The sequence below is a fragment of the Vipera ursinii genome (genome assembly GCF_947247035.1).
Source record: "Vipera ursinii genome assembly, chromosome: 6".
Lineage (NCBI taxonomy): Eukaryota > Metazoa > Chordata > Lepidosauria > Squamata > Viperidae > Vipera > Vipera ursinii.
The window spans coordinates 55,279,019-55,296,677 of NC_139515.1; the positions used below are offsets into that span (position 1 = coordinate 55,279,019).

The following is a 17,659-nucleotide window of genomic DNA, read 5'->3' on the forward strand; positions in this document are numbered from 1 at the left end:
TTTAGGTACCTCACGTAGGAAAAAAGGTTCTAGAACTGAACTATTTTTTCATTAATATAGCTTATATACCACTTTTGGCAATTGATGGATTTTCTCTTAAATGATTGTTTTCAATTTTTGCAATAAACACCACTTCTCAATGCATTGATCCTTGAATCACTGGCTGAGAGATTTTTAGTTTTTAGAATTGGCTAGGCCTCAGATATGTATAATTAAACCATACTGATTTGCCAATTCCAAAATTTTCTGTTCTGCTAGATGTTGAATGATGATTGCCAACATCATCATTCAAGTTCAGATGGAGAAAGATGATAATAATACAGAGAAAAAGATATTTAAAAGTTGAAATGTAACAATAGAAATTAAGATTAGAACAGAATAGAGAACAAACTATTAGAAATATAAGTAAAATAAGGTTTAAAAGTGATACAAATAAAAAAATCACATTCATTTAATCAGTAAGCATCGTATATTTTCTGTATACTTATATAATAAAGCATTTTTGTCATAAAAACCAAATATGTCAGACCTGATCAATGATGCGTGATTTTCAAGTGAAGTGATAGAAGAGTTTTGTGCTAATCTGTTACTGATTATTTATGCATTTATGTATGTATGTATGTATGTATGTATGTATGTATTTACTTACTTACTTATGTACATTTCCTTTCTCGCTGAGGTGAGATAATTCTGATCGCAGTGATTTCAATGGAATTTGCTGTTACTGTATTTGTATTCCTTTTTTGTTATTGACAGAAGTTCTCTTTATGGGGAAATAGTAGCTAACATTTGTTGTATTCTTACTGAACTATTTCTGTACTTCATCTTCTGTGTTGTTGTAAAAATCACAACATATCTTCAGTTCTGCTTCCCCCCTTTTTTTCTGTATATTTGCTGAGAAAATTTATCCCAGGAGGGGCTATGTTTTACTATTTAGAACAGACATGTCAAACCCGCGGTGTCACGTGATGTCGCGCAATGTATCGGAGCTTTTTTGCCATTGCCGGCAATGGGGTGGGCGTGGTTTCCCGGTGATGTGTCCGGCCCATGGACTGGCAGTTTGATACCCCTGATTTAGAAACCATGAACATGATACCTAAACATATTGTTGCTGTTTCACAGTCCTGGTTGCATGAGCAGTTACACTTCCCCGTAGTGTAGTTAACAAACAACTTGAAACAAGGTATATTTTTGTAGCATTACCCCCAGAGGCTGCCAAAGCCCAGGCCCTCCCAGCCTTGCTCCCCTCTGTCGCGCTCTGCAGCTGCACTCTCAAGGAGTTAATAAAGTGTCTTTTTTTAGCAGAAGCTCACACGAAGTGAGGAGATGGCAGACTTTCGTTGTTAAAGGGGGCTTTGAGGAACAAAGATGACCAGCCCCTAGAACTGATAGTCAAAGCGTGACGGTGTTTAGCAGCCCCAAGCAGTCATCGCAGCAGTAGTCAATGATTTTACAGTGGCCTTTTGGAAACAAGTGGGGTGGGGAAAACCCTGGCTCCAGGCAGCGATAGGAACATGAACAAAGGTAGTCAGTGTTCTGCAGTAACAGTTTGCCCCACAATGTCTATAACTTGCACAAGTAACAGTAATCAGGATGGCCACTAGTCTCCAAAGCAGTAACGACCAGCCTCTCCTTCTCTTCTGTTGTCGCACGCAGTCTCAGGTCTCATCAGTGTCAAAACCCCTCCCCCATTTCCTTTATTGTTAAAACCTGAATTTAGCAACCCCAGCAACTTTCTCTATCCCCACTCTCTCTCTTGCTTTTGCTTGGGATTTCTCCCCTGTGAGAAGGGATCAGCTAAAACCTCAAATCCCTCTTCGACTTCACCAGGCCTCTCTCCGACAACAGCAACAGCAACCACCACCACCCCTTTCTTTCCTCTTTTTTTTCCTTCTGCCTGATCAATGCCCGCTGCGCCCAAAACCAGCAACAGCTGTCCGAGCTTCCCTCTCCCCAGGCAGGCTCCTGCAAAGCTTTTCAGCCAGCCCCGCTACACACTTCCCCCACCTAAACAGTTTCTTTGGTCCCCCAAAGAATAGGGAACTTTCTGGTAAGCATCTATATTAACTGGGAGTGAATCAACCTCCATTACACAGTAAGCAACACTCTCTCTATGCTATGGCCTAGGGGATCATATGTTAATCTCTTCACCGGGTGTATCACCCACCTTGGTCTCTGCACTTTAGACTCGGCAATATCACAGACGCCATCCCCTCATGACCCCACCCCCAGAGGTAGCCAGGACTGCCGACTCCTCTAATGCTGGTGATTGTGGGTAATGTGCCATCTCTAATGGCTCCCCTAACTCTGTGATCTCCAGGGTAAATGACCCCTCCTGTCACAATAATCCCGCAGGCTGATCCCCTACCTCAAATTTTTGAGGAGTCCTCTCCCCTTCGCAAGCTCTAGGCATGGGTTGTGAAATATCAGGCCCAGACTGTTCTAATTCCACCTCATTACTCACAGTGGTGTGTGTGATCCCAATATCCCCGATGACCACAACCAACCTATACAACTCTATTCTTCTTCAGAGACTTCCATTTTCCTTCCTACAGACAGATTGGGTTTCGCCCTAGTTCCTAACCTTCTTCCCACTATACGGGGCTCAGTTGCGATGACTGGCTGGGTGACTCATACTGCCTTGTTCAAGGGCAATAAATGGTCCCAATGCCACATTTTCAAAGGGCCTGAACTTCCCTCTAGTCATATCTGATACACTGGTAGTCCCAGCAGCTTCTCTTGAACAACATACAACTGGGGGCCCCACCGATCTGCCAGTTTGTGCTTCCCAGAGGTACCCAAATTCCTTAATAACACCCGTTCACCAGACTGCAAATCCTGAACTCTTACTTTCAAATCATAGTTCCTCTTATTTTGCTGTTCCCGAACCCCTGCGGCCTCTGCGGCCTTTTCATAAGCCCCCTTCAAATTCTTCCTCAATCTATCTACATAATTACGATGTGACCTAACTGAGGTCTTGTCCATTGAGGTGCCAAAGACTATGTCTACCAGCAGGTGGGCTTCCTTCCAAACATCAACCGATATGGGCAATACCTGGTGGCATCATTACTTGTGCTATTATGTGCATTCACGATGGTAGAAATATGTTGCGTCCAGTGTTGCTTCTGTTCTTCAGTGAGTGTCCCCAACATATCCAAAAGAGTAGGATTAAACCTCTCAGGCTGCAGATCTCCTTGTGGATGATGTGGGGTGGTACGGGACTTCCGAATGTCCAGTAAGCCCAGTAGTTGCTTAACAAGCCTGCTTTCAAAGTCCCTACCTTGTTCAGAATGTATGCACTGAGGCAGCCCATAATGTACAAAAAACTTCTCCACCAATACTTTGGCTACTGTAACAGCACGCTGAACTTCTGTCGGGAAGGCCTGAGCATAACGGGTAAAATGATCAGTCATGAGCAACATGTTTCGTCGCCCACTTACATCCAGTTACAGGCAAAGAAAATCAATGCAAACCAAATCCAAGGGCCCATAAATTTGCAAATGGTCCATTGGTGCAGTCCTTGAAGATAGGGTTTTCCTATGAATCCAATGCAGACAAGATCTACAATAGTCCCTGACTTTCATCTTCATGAAGGGCCAGTAGAATCGATCCATTACTAACTTAAAAGTCTTTTCCGGCCTCAAATGCCCGTACTTGTTGTGTAGCGCCATCAACACTGCTTCTCTGTGTTTCTCTGGAAGCAAAAGTTGTCACCTTTCTTCAGGCCCATCCAAAGGGCCCCTCTGATAAACCACTCCATCGCAAAACTGTAAGCGATCCCTCTCCTTATACAGCCCCGCTACATTTACATAACCCTGGAAAAGTCCAAAGCAGAATCTACTGTAGATCTTGTACATTACTGTATACAGATTCTTCCCTTTCCTCCAGATAAAGCTGTTTATTTAGTTATGTTTATTGATTGACTCCCCCCTCTTTTTTTTGCTATGCAAATCAACTAAGACAAAATTTCTTAGAAATATCTTTTGATCAGGAACACTTGCAATATTGCATTGGGTACCCACTTGTGAATTCAGTGCTGCACATTTTTTTTACTTTCATTATTTTTATTTTCCAGATTTTGTTTTTGTTATTTAGGAAGGGATTGGGAGAGTTCATTTTATTTTAGGTGAGATGAAGTCTTTCCGAAAGCTTTTTAAAAGAAAGCTATGCTAAACATTTAGACAGACTTTATGCACACATTTCTTTTAAAAAGAAGCAAGGAATTATAATGTTGATTTTCAGTATTTTGACTGTCAACCCAAGTCCTTGAAGGTACAAAAAGTGGCTTAGCTGGAAATCATTTGAGAAATTAATATCATTCAAAGGATCATGGACTTCTATATAGATAATCCAGAAGTTATAACAATTGGTAGTGAAATTTCTGTTGCCAAGCATAACACAACTAAAAAAAAAACTTTAAAAAAATCTGAGCCTATAAGAAATAGCAAGAGATATCTGCCTGATCTGCTTCCGAATATTATTTTGTTTCTCGGGACTTTAAAATGTTTCAGCTCCTTTTGTCCAAGAAAGAGTTCTTGCATATCTCCATCAGAGTCACCTTCCTTATTCTAAGTAAAAGAATGACAGTTCTGGTATAGCTGGAGGACATGCCATCGGTGGGGTGACCAGAAGGAAATAGCCCTACTTGGGGTGTCCCATTTTATTTGCATTGATAAAGGAACATTGAAATCAGTGAATGAGGGTCTGCTTTTTTGCTTGACTTTCTGTAATTTCAGGTTACACACTAATCAAGCATATCTAAGTGATCACAGTCATTTAGACTTCAATTTAAAGGGCTGCCTTTTAACACTGCATCAGTTATTTGGCAAAATATATAATATTCACAATTATATCTCGGATATTTATTTTATTTATTTATTTGTAGAATTTACCTCAAGGTAACTCTGAGTGGCTTACAATCGTAAAAGATAAAAACTATATTAAAACATAAATAAGTTAGTACAAAAAGTCAAACACTGCAGCACAATTAAAAGATGGGAAGGCTGGGAGCAGGGACGTGGGATCGGTTGTTAATTGATCAACAACCTCCACTGTGATGTTTCCTCATTGGAACCCCAAGCTAACTAGACTGGCAGAGCTAGGACTTTAGGTCCTTAAGAAAAGTTAGGAAGGTTGGAGTTGACCTCACTCAGGGAAGTAAGATATCCCAGTGGGCAAATGCAATGGCAGAGAAGGCCCTTCTCCTGGATCCGGCCAGCCAGAATAATTGGGGCCCACAACATGTTTCTACTGAACTGGCATGCATTACAAAGACCTGTTAGAATACTCCATGTTGCAGCTAGGCTAATGTTAGAGGATGGGAAAATGATATGGATTCCATCTCTCTAATCTGAAGTTCCATCTGACCTTTGAAAACTTGTAAATGCTTGTGGGTGCTACGTTTTGGTGGTTGGGATAATGAAGAGGGTACACCATCTGCTCATTGTATAACAGTTTCCTTTCCTGAGCTATCTGAGGTGATCTTTGGTGTACCATTGGATTTCCCTGGGCTCCTTGTTTTGGGATATTTCAGGTTTCATATTGATAAGTTTGAAAAGAATCCAAAATTGCACTTGTGTAAAAATTGTGGATAGGTTGCTGACAGCTGCAAATATATGTAGAAATTTGTGAACAGCTTACTAAGCTGCAAACCACAGGAATCTTGATTATATCAAAACAGTAGGAAGGTTTGATCTGTTCTCTAAAATTCTAGTCAATATAGAGCCTAACTATTTGCTGGCGTACCTTTCCCATAATAAACCTGCCTGTCTCCTCAGATCAAATAGAGAAACTCTTTTGAAAATAAGGAAGATCTGGAGGTTTGTCTATCCAGTACATGGCAAATGGCTCTTACCGATGCCCTCCATCAGTATCATACATTCTCTAAGAAATTACTCTTGTCCCCACCACCAAGAGGTTGGTAAAAACATTTCATTTCTGTCAATTTAATTGTCAATTTATTCTATTTTAATGTTTGCTTTTCCAAATTTTAATTATATTATTTTAAATAAACTTATATATTTGTATTGTTGAAAGCTTCTTTTATTGCTAGAGGGTAGTTTGGTGTAGAAATCAATCAATCAGTGCCTTCCCTCTTCCCGTTCAATGTTTTTTTTAGGAAACATCAATGAAGAAAGTATCAGTGGACAAAATAGTAGAGTTCATAAGTGTTGAATTAATTTGGAATAAACCCTTGGCAAATTAATAGGAAACCAAATAAAAGCTTTCAATACTCACTTTATACAAAACAACTACATCCACTATTTTGAATGTGGACCTGTTTAGACCCATTGCTCTGTATATTTTTTAGCAGAAACAAGCAACTTTGTGATGAGATTTTGAGTATAAAGTAATTATGTGGCTACAGATTGCCCTTTGGCTGTTTCTGAATGAGGGTCACATCACATGGAAACCAAAACAAATACCATGTTGAATGTTCTGTTCAGTGTTTAATATCTGAACAGGCTGAACTATTGAACCAGCTTTGTGCCTAATGTTCCCCTTCAATATTCCCAACTTTAATTTTATTATGAAAAAAGTATTCTCCTTTCTCATTTTCAAGGTACTTATCTTTAGAATGTCTTTGAGATGTAGTACTGATAGCAGAGGATGTTCTTCATCACTCTGCAGCCTGCCTGTTTTCAAAAGGAATACATTTGCTCACTTCACTTGGAATTTGTGACTCCATAAAAGAGAAGCTTTAGTTGATTGAGGAGAAAAGTTAGGACACTCACAGTCATTCTGCAGTGACTTCCTAAAGAAGGTAAGCAACAGAATTCCATAGCAACCATCTTTTTCCATCAAATTTATCATTTGCCAAAATATGATCTGTAAGATGTTTCTAGAGGCTAGCCATTTTTTATTTTTTGCAGCATAAACAAGAATTCAAGCATCTTAAAGATTATTTGATTTGTTATAATATATAGTTTTGTGTAGTATGTAAGAAGGTTTGGAAAAGTAGTAATTTCTTTTTTGATTGAATGCTACTTCCAGGCCCTATTCACCCTAATATGGTATTTCTGTAAATGTAAGTCTACATAGCAAATTTTAATAGCAAGAATAGGTTTTATAACATTTATTTTAGTACCAATGAAGCATGAATAAAGCTATATTTAATTTCTTTTTAAAGTTCTATTAACTTTCCACCTCTATTCTTTTTTCCCTACCCGGCATTAATTCCTTTCATAATGTTGATATAGTAAGGTATTTTCAGGTTTCATTTTGAAATAAAATTACGGTAACATTTATTTCAATGTAGAGTCCTAAAGTTTTTGCCTTCAGTTTAGCCATGCTTCAATATTGCGAGAAAATATGGATTTTAAAAGAAAAAATGGGAAGTATATAATGAGAAAAAGGCTGAAAGGAGCTTTGTCCTGCAGCACTTGTCTGAAATGCTTCAAAGTGATACAAAATGCTTTATAGAGGTAAATCACATCACATCACATTATCTTTCAGTGAAGAAAATCCATTTCCATCAATGAGACAAATATATTTTATAGTAAAGCCTATTCCTTTATTCATGATTGCCAGTACGGAAATTACTGTTTTCACAACAACAAAATATTGAGATGATATTCTAACTGAGCTGTTTACCATAGTCATTATAAAGACTCTTTTATTTTTTAATAATAACAAATACATAATTTTATGCTTGCTTATATTGAACACCATCCCAATTTTTATGCACGTTCCTTCACTTTTAAAATGTTACTCTGGAACTGTTCAGTGTACCCTTTATACTATCCAATTGCTGTAGATAATTTGGAACCTTGAACAAAGTTGTTCCTAACTTGAGCTCACATATTTTATTTATCTTTATCCCACCTCTTCTCATGATTCAATCTATTTACAACATTTCTAATACAAACCTTTCATTAACCATAAGAAGGTATCTTTTCTTACCCCATAATTTCTAGGCTTGGTGCCACATATGAACAAATATATGAACAACAGTATCATGTATCCTAATATCATAATAGTGAATTTGCTGTCAAAAGGGATACTTGAAGCTTCTGATTCAGTGATACCCTAATAGAGAGATCTAAAAGTACTGTCTGGTTTGGAATGCACATGGCATATGAATTAGAATCAATTTAGGTAATTACAGTGGTCAGATGAAAACACCATAAGATGACTATACTATAATAAGATTGAATCACCTTTGATTTGTTTTTCTCAGCTCTGTATGTATGATATGCGGATTAGATGTACTGCTTTTCAGCATCTAGCGAAGTTTGCCATGATGAACAAAATTACAGAATTCAGTGTAACCATCATATTATATTAGCAAAATATATTTTATTAGCATTTGTTATGATATTCTATTTTGAATAATTTAGACTTTAGACTTCTATACTTCAGATTCAGACTTCTATACCTCAGATTTTCCATACTAAGGCATGGACAGAGAGGTAGAGGAGCTGCATATTGTTAGGGATGGGTCAGAGGTACAGGATTTGGATGCTCTAATGATGTGACATGTTTTCTTATTAAGCAATGTGTAGTGGAGAATAAATAATGTTAACTCAAGAAAGTGATCTTGCAATAATTTGAGATAGCAATATGAAATCACATAGATTTCCACATATTCTTGGAACATTTTTAGATGGGAATTTGAAACCAGACAGAATGAAACATGAAGTATTTTCCACCTTCTTGTTTCAGTGAAGAATAACAGTTCATAATTACTAGCCACCTTGATTCAATAAATAATATCTTTCAGCTCCAAATATGATAATTAGTTCATTAGGTATCAAACTAATTTCTCTGCAAACTGTCTTTGAGCTCAGTCCAATATTTTCTTGTTATTTATTCAGTCCACATTTGCCTCTACCGACTAAAAACTCACCATAATATAGCTGCTGATTGACCTCTGAATTAGCCCATGGAATTACTTTTATTATTGATTTATTAAGAAAATTTATATAACTGGCCAACTCATTCATGCTGACTTTGTGTGGCTTACAGAAATGAAACCCCAATATACAACTTGATAAACCACCAATCCCCTGGTGAATACAATCAAACAAACCACTTCATGAACTCCATGGTATCCTGGACCCCAGGCTTCAGGGCCTTTAGAAGTAGTGTCAAAGTGGGAGCCAATCTTATTTCCACAAGGATGATGTTCTACAGGAGAGAAACAGCTTAATTTTCTGTGCCACAGTTATTTTAAACTCGGCTGATTGGCTGGCTTCTCCCATGATTTGGTCACTTTGCCACACTGATTGGCCTATTGATTGCATTGTAAACGTCAATCCTTGCAGAGAAAACAAAGTTGATGTGCCGTTGCTGATACCATGTTCTGAACTGAACCAACAAGATCATTCCAACTATTTCAGCTTGATATGCATTGAAGATAATGTGCAAGAGATAGGTTCCAAAATGGCTGCGATTCTTATCTTAAAAAGCTGATTAATATGCTGTGTTTTTAGCACTCCAAACAAGCCCCTGCCCCGCCCCAGGTTCTGATGTCTGAGGCACCCATCTTTTATTATTCAGCTGTATCTCAGGCTTTGATGATTCAGTGGTCCTTCTGAACTTTCTTGTGATTTCTCTCTACCAACTTCTTTGTTACGCAGCAGCACATCATGGAATTCCTCTTGCATCATTTTAAATTGCTTTCAAAGGTAACCTTAAGTTACTTTTAAGTTTAGATGGTTTCTTTCTATCCATCTCCTTAATAAAAGTAGTCCTCACTTAATGACCACTCATTCAGTGACAGCTCAAAGTTTCTGTGGCACCAAACCATGGAATTATGACTGATAATTGAAGTTTCAGCTGTCACATGATCCTTATGATCACACAATCATGATCCAGGTGTTCGATTGCAATTACAATCTTGTAGTGTTCCACAGTCATGTGATTTCAATTGCGATTTGAGACTTTCACTGCTGGCATCCAAAAAGCAAACTCAATCAGGAAACCAACAGAAGGTAGCAAATGGCAACCATGTTACATAGCACTTAATAACTATGTTGCTTAGCAATGGAAATTCTGGTTCCAGTTACCATCATTAATCAACGACTACCTGTAATAGCTCTTCTCTGGTTGGGGAAGTGACAGAGGTTAGAATGGAGCAGTTGGCAACATTCTGAGTAACTATCCAACTACGTCTGCCATAGAAATGCATTAGGGAAATTTTATAGGATTTCTTTTTCTCTACATCTACCAGCCTGATGCAGCCAATTGTAGCCCTGTTCTGTTTACTTTCAGAAAGCTATCCTGCTGAAAGATGGAGTTCCAATTCCAATTTTTATATAATTTATGTTGGGTGGAAAAAATATTTTTAAAAATATCCTGAAAGGATGTTTCAAACTAGGGTAGCAAAGGTGAAGGAATGCCAGATTTCATAGGACTTCATATTGGAATAAGGAGTATAAGCAGGAATATTATAATTAAATAAAAAAGTTATAAGCTTTAGAAAAAGAGTTCAAATTTCCCAAAGTTCACTTCAAATTCACTATGGGGAAATGTGTATGGCTATGCAATTTTCATTATGATTTATTTATATCTTCCATTTTTGCTTTTGCTATAATTTATACAGAATAATTTATCAGATAAATGGATATTCTATGCTTGACTGTTCTGATATAACAGATCCTATGACATAAAGACAGCTAAAAATAAGCATGTATATATGTATATTTTAGAGATATGGTGAACAATATTCAAATAAATGGTACAGTTCTTTATTAGATCATAAGGTTGTCATCTCATATATAAACTTACTTCAAAATAAATTCAACTGTACTTGTAACACATACAGTATGAGTGAGACTGCATTGTCACACTGCTTTTTTCACCTAAGAGTTATGTACATTTTTGTAAAATATTGTCCATTACATTGGCAAATGTACTGTATGTTTGTATGTGTATGCATATGTACATTATCTCATTAAAAACAGGATTATATTAGCAGCAGAAGAAAGGATTCTCTCTAGTATGGCTTAAAATTCTGTTTAATCACACATATGCAGACATTAACTATTTCAAAGTGTATACTATTGGCTAGAGTTCGTGTAGAAAAAGGGAGAAAAACTTGATATAAAAATGAATATATGCATCAAAAGTCAAAATCACTTTTTGAAATATTTCAAAGATAAGCATAACTTTTAAGTAGACACAAATTACGTGAAATTATTATTTTTTAAATTGAAAATGCTTGAAATCTCATGAGATTACTAAATCTCAGAAATGTTTGGTGTTCTGAGATCCTGTAGATCTGATACAAGACCTACAAGATACAACAAATCTGACAAATCTGTAAATGAGAATTTAAAAATTTCATGGGAGATCTCAGAAGTAAGATCAGTGAATGATTGTAAAATTGTACCGTTGTATTCAGCATCAATTCTGCCAACCTAGCAGTTCTAAAGCACGTAAAAATGCAAGTAGAAAAATAGGGACACTACAGCATTCCGTGCGCCTTTGGCGTCTAGTCATGCCGGCCACATGACCACGGAGACGTCCTCGGACAAACGCTGGCTCTTCAGCTTTGAAACGGAGATGAGCACCGGCCCCTAGAGTCAGAAACAACTAGCACACATGTGCGGGGGAACCTTTACCTTTACCTATTCAGCATCAAAGAAACTAAACTTAATGTTTTCAAAGTAATAGTGATGACATAGGCAAGTAAATACAGTGGTGTAGTTTGAAGACCATAAATTCTTCCAAAAGTTAAAGTAAGCAGCCTCCAAAATGGTGGATAGGAAATAACAATTTTAATGAGAAAAATTAATTTAGATATGAAATTTAAACCTACGGTAATTAGAATCAAGTAAAATTAATTTAAACTAGATTTATGCTGACTTGGACTGATCAACCCACACACCAGATGTCATTGTAACACATCTCAAACTTGTAAATCTAAAGATTAATGATTTGACTTTGGTGTTTGATGCTGTAAGTAAATTTTGCTAAAGGTTTTGTCTGCATATGACCTTGGAGGTCATCTAGTCCAACCCCCTGCTCAGGCAGGAAATCCTATACCATTTCAGACAAAAGGCTGGCCAGTCTCTTCTTAAAAACTTCCAGTGTTGCAGCATTCACCACTTCTGGAGGCAGGTTGTTCCACTGGTTAACTTTAAATTCAAGATCTTTGCTTTAGGATGAAATCTATGATATCAAATGATTATCCAGGTCAGTTGACAAATTTGGAATTAAATAAAGATTATGTTTTCAATCATTTATTTTTATGTTGTCTATTGAATTCTATGTATATGAAAATGACATGTATTTTACAATACAAATTTATCTTTTCACAGGTAAATTATCTCTTTTCTTATATAGATATTGAAATGTGCATATCAGTTGAATTTTTCATGTATATATTTTTTTACAAATATGTATTGTGTGTTTGTTGCCATGTCTTGTTTTTGCCACTCATCTTAACAACAGTAATGTATTAAAAAGCAAACAAAATATCTCACTCTGAATTAACTAGACATCAAGTATCCTTAGTATATACAGAGGAACTCTAGGGTTATAAATATCTTGCTGCGAATGGCCCTCACTCCAAATCATTGCATCCCTAGGTGGATTACTGTTTGGTTGTTGACAAACATTGGAATAATATGGATTCTTAGATGCAGCCACTAGAAAAGAAGGATAATGAAATAATATCATAGTTCAAATTTCTTCCACATTTTTTAAAATCCCATTTATATGCCGCCCTTCTCCGAAGACTCAGGGCGGCTTACAATTTAAGCACAAACCAATGTGCTTAGCAATAGCCTTCATTCTATGTATATGCCTGCTTATTAGAGCTTTCCCCCCCCTCAAGCGGCATTATTACAAAGTCAGCTTATTGCCCCCAACAATCTGGGTCCTCACAATCTGGGTCCTCAGAAAACAATCAAATAGTCCTGTTATATTTATAGCCCCATATTGGCATTAAAAATTATAGAGAAGACAATCATAACATTTAAAATAAATAAGAAAAAGGTATTTAACAAGAATTTAATAAAACAGTATCTTATTTAGCTTCCTGAAACATTTGCATTTATCTCAAATAAATGTTAGCAAATTCTTGCCAGGTAGCTTGTCTAAAAGAATAGACTGCTTATTCTCTTTCTCTATGGAATTCATGTTTTTTTTTATGCGAAATGTGCTTATGAAAAATTTACAAATTATACTCATGAAAGCTAAAGGAAAGTCAATGGGAATGTTTCTCTTGAGGTTCAGTATAATAGTATATTAGAGTAGAAACTTTCATATTTAATGTCCCTATTAGGTCTCTTATATCCTGAATATTTGCCCTGGGGACTGTATTTTTTAAAGAAAGTAGGTTTTCCCAATGTTGATTTCTTGCCAGGACTTGCACAGGGCTTTTTTTCTCATAGAACGTTCCGGCACCTTTTTTGGATGGAATCTTGTAGGATAGGCAAGGCGGGTTGTATGACATGTGAGTTCCAGCACCTTTTTCTTTTACAAAAAAAGCACTGGTGATGCATATCATAGAAGTGGCCTTTTCCATGCATATAAGCCTAACAATATTGATGAAAAGAGATGATATTTTCTAAATATCTGGAGGAACCCTTTAATAACACATTGGCTTGTTTTAATTACTTATATTTCATCTGAAGCTGGTAAATGCATGAATGTTGACAATGTAATGCTTTATAATATGTAATTCTGGTAAATAGTTTGGCATTTAATGTAAAAACAAGTAACTCATTTATACAGCATAAATTAGCAGTTCCTTAGAAAAGGAGACCTTATATGCCATTTTTGCAAACGTTGTGTTTAATTTTACAAAAATTATGCTGCTTTCACCATTTGTAAATGTTAGCAATGTATTAAAAAATATCTTTTGTTCTCATGGAAACAAATGAGAAAATAATGTTTATGTTAATTTCCATAGTAATTTTAATGAGTTCCTGGAAAATGATAATCATATTATTTCATAGTGCTATATTTTTATTTATATTTCTAAATCCCCACACTTACAATATATTTTCAAATGAACATTTAAAATGTAAATGGTAATATGGGGTACAATGAGCCCAAAGAAATTGAATGCATAAAAGAATCAATATTCTGATGAATGATTATTTAATAAATGATATCATGTTTTATGTATTGTGATCATATTAACACATAGCCACTGTTCATCTATGCTATTCTTTATATCTCTTCATTTTTATTTTAATAATTCCAGAAATAAAGCATTAGATATGAGTTAGAGAAGAATCCGTTTTTAAAAATACAGGCCAATTCCATTTATGCAGTTTTGGTAGATTAATATTTTTAAAAAAACAAGATTTCTGTTGGGATTTGCTGCTCCAAATCCATTTTCTTTTCACTATATGAAATGACAGTGCATTCTTGATGTCCCAATATTAATTTGTCAGGCATGCATGTATATTCATTTGCCAAACATCAACCATTTTGGGAGATTTCTATTAGCTTGTCTCAGACTGCAGGCAAGCTAAATTTCTTTAACAGGCATCAATTCGATGTATTAAATGCTGGTTCTGCCCTAGAAGACATATTGATTTTTTTTTTCTCAGCAAAGTGACAAATACCATTTTCATGACCATAATAGAGATTGATTACAATTTTATGGAACACAGGGGGAGTTGATCTTGGTGAGACAGCTTGAGGGCATATCAAAATTGAAGAAAATCATTTGGATTAATAAAGAAATTAATTAATTCATGGGCTGCTGATAAACTAAAGCATTAGAAAGACAATGGAAACTACAACATGGTCATTCAAGAATACTGGAGTTAATTCAAATGTATCTAACATTGCTAGTGACTAAAAACTTAGGACAATTGTAAAGATGATATTGCTTAACCCTATTTATTTAAATAATAAATAATTGCTTGTTTTAATGTGGCATTAAATTTCCAAGGCAGTAACATAGATGAATCAAGAGGATATATACACAAAGATAAGAGATACTATTGTATATATATATATATATATATATATATATATATATATATATATATATATATATAAGTGTTTCTTAGTCCTTTATTCCCATATATCTATGGATAGTTTCTCACTTCTGTTTGTTGTTCTCAATTTTCGTGGAAAACATTTCTTTTATTTTTTCATCTCTCTGTCTGTGCCTATCTATCTATCTATCTATCTATCTATCTATCTATCTATCTATCTATCTATCTATTTATCTATCTATCATCTGTCAAGTTGTGACTTTCATGCCTATAGAGCAGGGCTTTTCAAGCTTTTCACCCATTGTACCACTTTTAGGACATGGCAACATCCATGTACCACCAGTCACCTAGCAAGGTGTCAAAAACCTGATGATCAAAAAAAAAAAAGAAGGAAAAAAGTGAAGTACAGGTAGTCCTTGACTTACAACAGTTTACTTAGTGACTGTTCAAAGTTACAATGGCACTGAAAAAAGTGCCCCCAAGCCACAGCCGAGCAAGACACCGGCCTGCCTGCCCGGCAGCGCTCTTCCTCCTGTCCAAGGTTTTCATTGTTGTGAGCATTTCTGTTGAGGATTGGCAGCGGGGGTGGGGTGGGGGGGTGTTTGGTTTTTATTCCCCCTGCCTGCTGGGTGGTTGCAGCAGGTTTTGGTCACTTCAGATGACCTTGGGACACTGTGACCATCATAAATATGAATCAGTTGCCAAGTATCTGATTGTAAATCACAAGACCCAGGAGATGTTGCAACATTCCAGCTGATTGGTGCTTCTTCTGGGCTCAAAAGTGCCAGGATCAGCGCTGAGCTTCAGCTGGAGCCTGGCGCTGATCCTGATGCTTTCACTGAGCCCTGACAGCCGTGCAGCTCCAGTAGTCTCTTGCTCAGGCTTGTGCGGTGCTGCCACCGGTTCAGCTCATTCCTCTCCCCCGCTACCACTTTTCTAGGATGGTCGCGTACCACCTGCCAGGTGCCAATGTACCACAGGTGGTACCCGTACCACTGGTTGAAAAGCCCTGCTATAGAGTACTAAAACTCACAATCTTTTTTTTAAACTAGCACCTTCACCACTACACCAAACTCTATCACAAATTTACAGATTTTTTGCATTCAGACATAACATGGACAAGTGATTTAGTGTTACAAGAATTTACAATTCTTCTGAGTTCAAGCATTCTTCCAACCCCTCTTCACAGAATTGCAGTATCATGCAGTTCAAAGAAGCAATGTGATTTATCAAGTTTTGCCAGATCACATGTGATAAATATTAAATATTAATAACAGTTTTGGAGTTGTTAAAATCCCCTATTTCAAATTAAAATCAGCCATAGTTCTTCTATAGGTTGAAGAATGGCAAATTGCAGTTACTCTAAAATGGAAGCAAAAGAGTGGATAAGCAGGCTACAAGAAGAGGGAGAAGACTGTTCAGAGGTTGAATGCAAAGTGTGAGCTGGTCCAAGTGCGCCAAATACAAAAATTTAGAATGTTGATGGAACATGTCCACATTTTCACACAAGTTCACCCAAAATAATGCTGCTTCTCCCCCATCCTCTAGGCCCTTATCAGTTAATTGGAAATGGCTGTCTAAATGGTATTAGATTTGCCTATCTGAACAAAAACAACCTTTTTCCTTATTAAAGGGAGCCAGAATCCAACAGAGGCTTCATGTTGAATAAAAGGAACAGTGTAATCCTAGCATCATTTCTTAACCTTTGATAACAGACCATATTAATTGGTAATCATAGTAGTTTATAAGCCATGCATGTGGCTTGATTTGTGAAAAACAACAAATGTGACTCATGGAACATGTGGGCTAAGTATTCATGGTAACAAGAGATTGTGGGGAAAGGGAAGTACTGAAGAAACTTATTGTCACTTCACTAAACCAGTGCTATTTAGACTTCTACTGAAATAAGGCTAGCTCTCTTTGGATTATATTGTATGCTTGGTTATCCTTTACAAAAATTCAAATGTAGTGGGAAATGAAATGCAGGTAATCAGTTCACTAGGTAATTTTATAATGACATTTTTTGGTCAGCAGAATAATGTCTATGTGCTTAGCACAAAACATTATCATGACATGTAGATAAGAATTTTACATTGGTTATTAAAGTTAAGTAATGTTTCAGTGAATGAAACAAAGTATTCATTGCTAAATTCAATTTTATTGTTATTTATTATCTAAAGCAGCTGTTACATTTTCTGCTCTGTAGGCAAAAATACTTTTTTAGAATCAGAATACATCCTTTTCTAATTTAGTGACCACAATCACTTCCAACAACCTGTCTGTTAACCAAAAGATCCATAAGTGAACATGTGACAGAGAGAAAGGGAAGATCACTGGTTGTTGCCACCTCATTTAGATAAATTTCTCTGATATAGTATCCTGTGCCTGATATGGTTTGTTAAAAAATTCTTTTTCCACATCACACAGCAGAGAGATTGTTTAAACAAGCTATTGCTTCCTGAGCTGTTTTTCTCCATAGCTCAGTAGATCCATAAAAAGTTAACAAGCTCAACACTGTGAATTAATTAGTTAGAACCTTCCAGCAGCAGACAATGCTGCCTGAAACTGACAAGACCTTAATCAGTTTTGCACTAAAGGTTTTTGTTGTAAATAGGATCATTGAATGGAAAATTATTTTTATTACCATTTATATTACCATTGTATTTATGAATGTTACTAACTTAGGCAGTTGCTAAATGTATACATGTGATACACAGTGATTTTGAAAGACTTACAAATTGTTTTTTTAA

General features: G+C 36.3%; 1 long non-coding RNA gene across 1 annotated transcript in view; it reads left to right on the top strand.

The window, feature by feature from the left end:
• Window positions 1-17,659, top strand: part of LOC310642354 — a 62,911-nt gene that overhangs the window by 35,120 nt on the left and 10,132 nt on the right. The window contains exons 2-3 of the long non-coding RNA XR_014492894.1: window positions 5,778-5,916; window positions 6,563-6,763. This is a non-coding gene — a long non-coding RNA (uncharacterized lncRNA). The remainder of the gene's footprint in view (window positions 1-5,777; window positions 5,917-6,562; window positions 6,764-17,659) is intronic.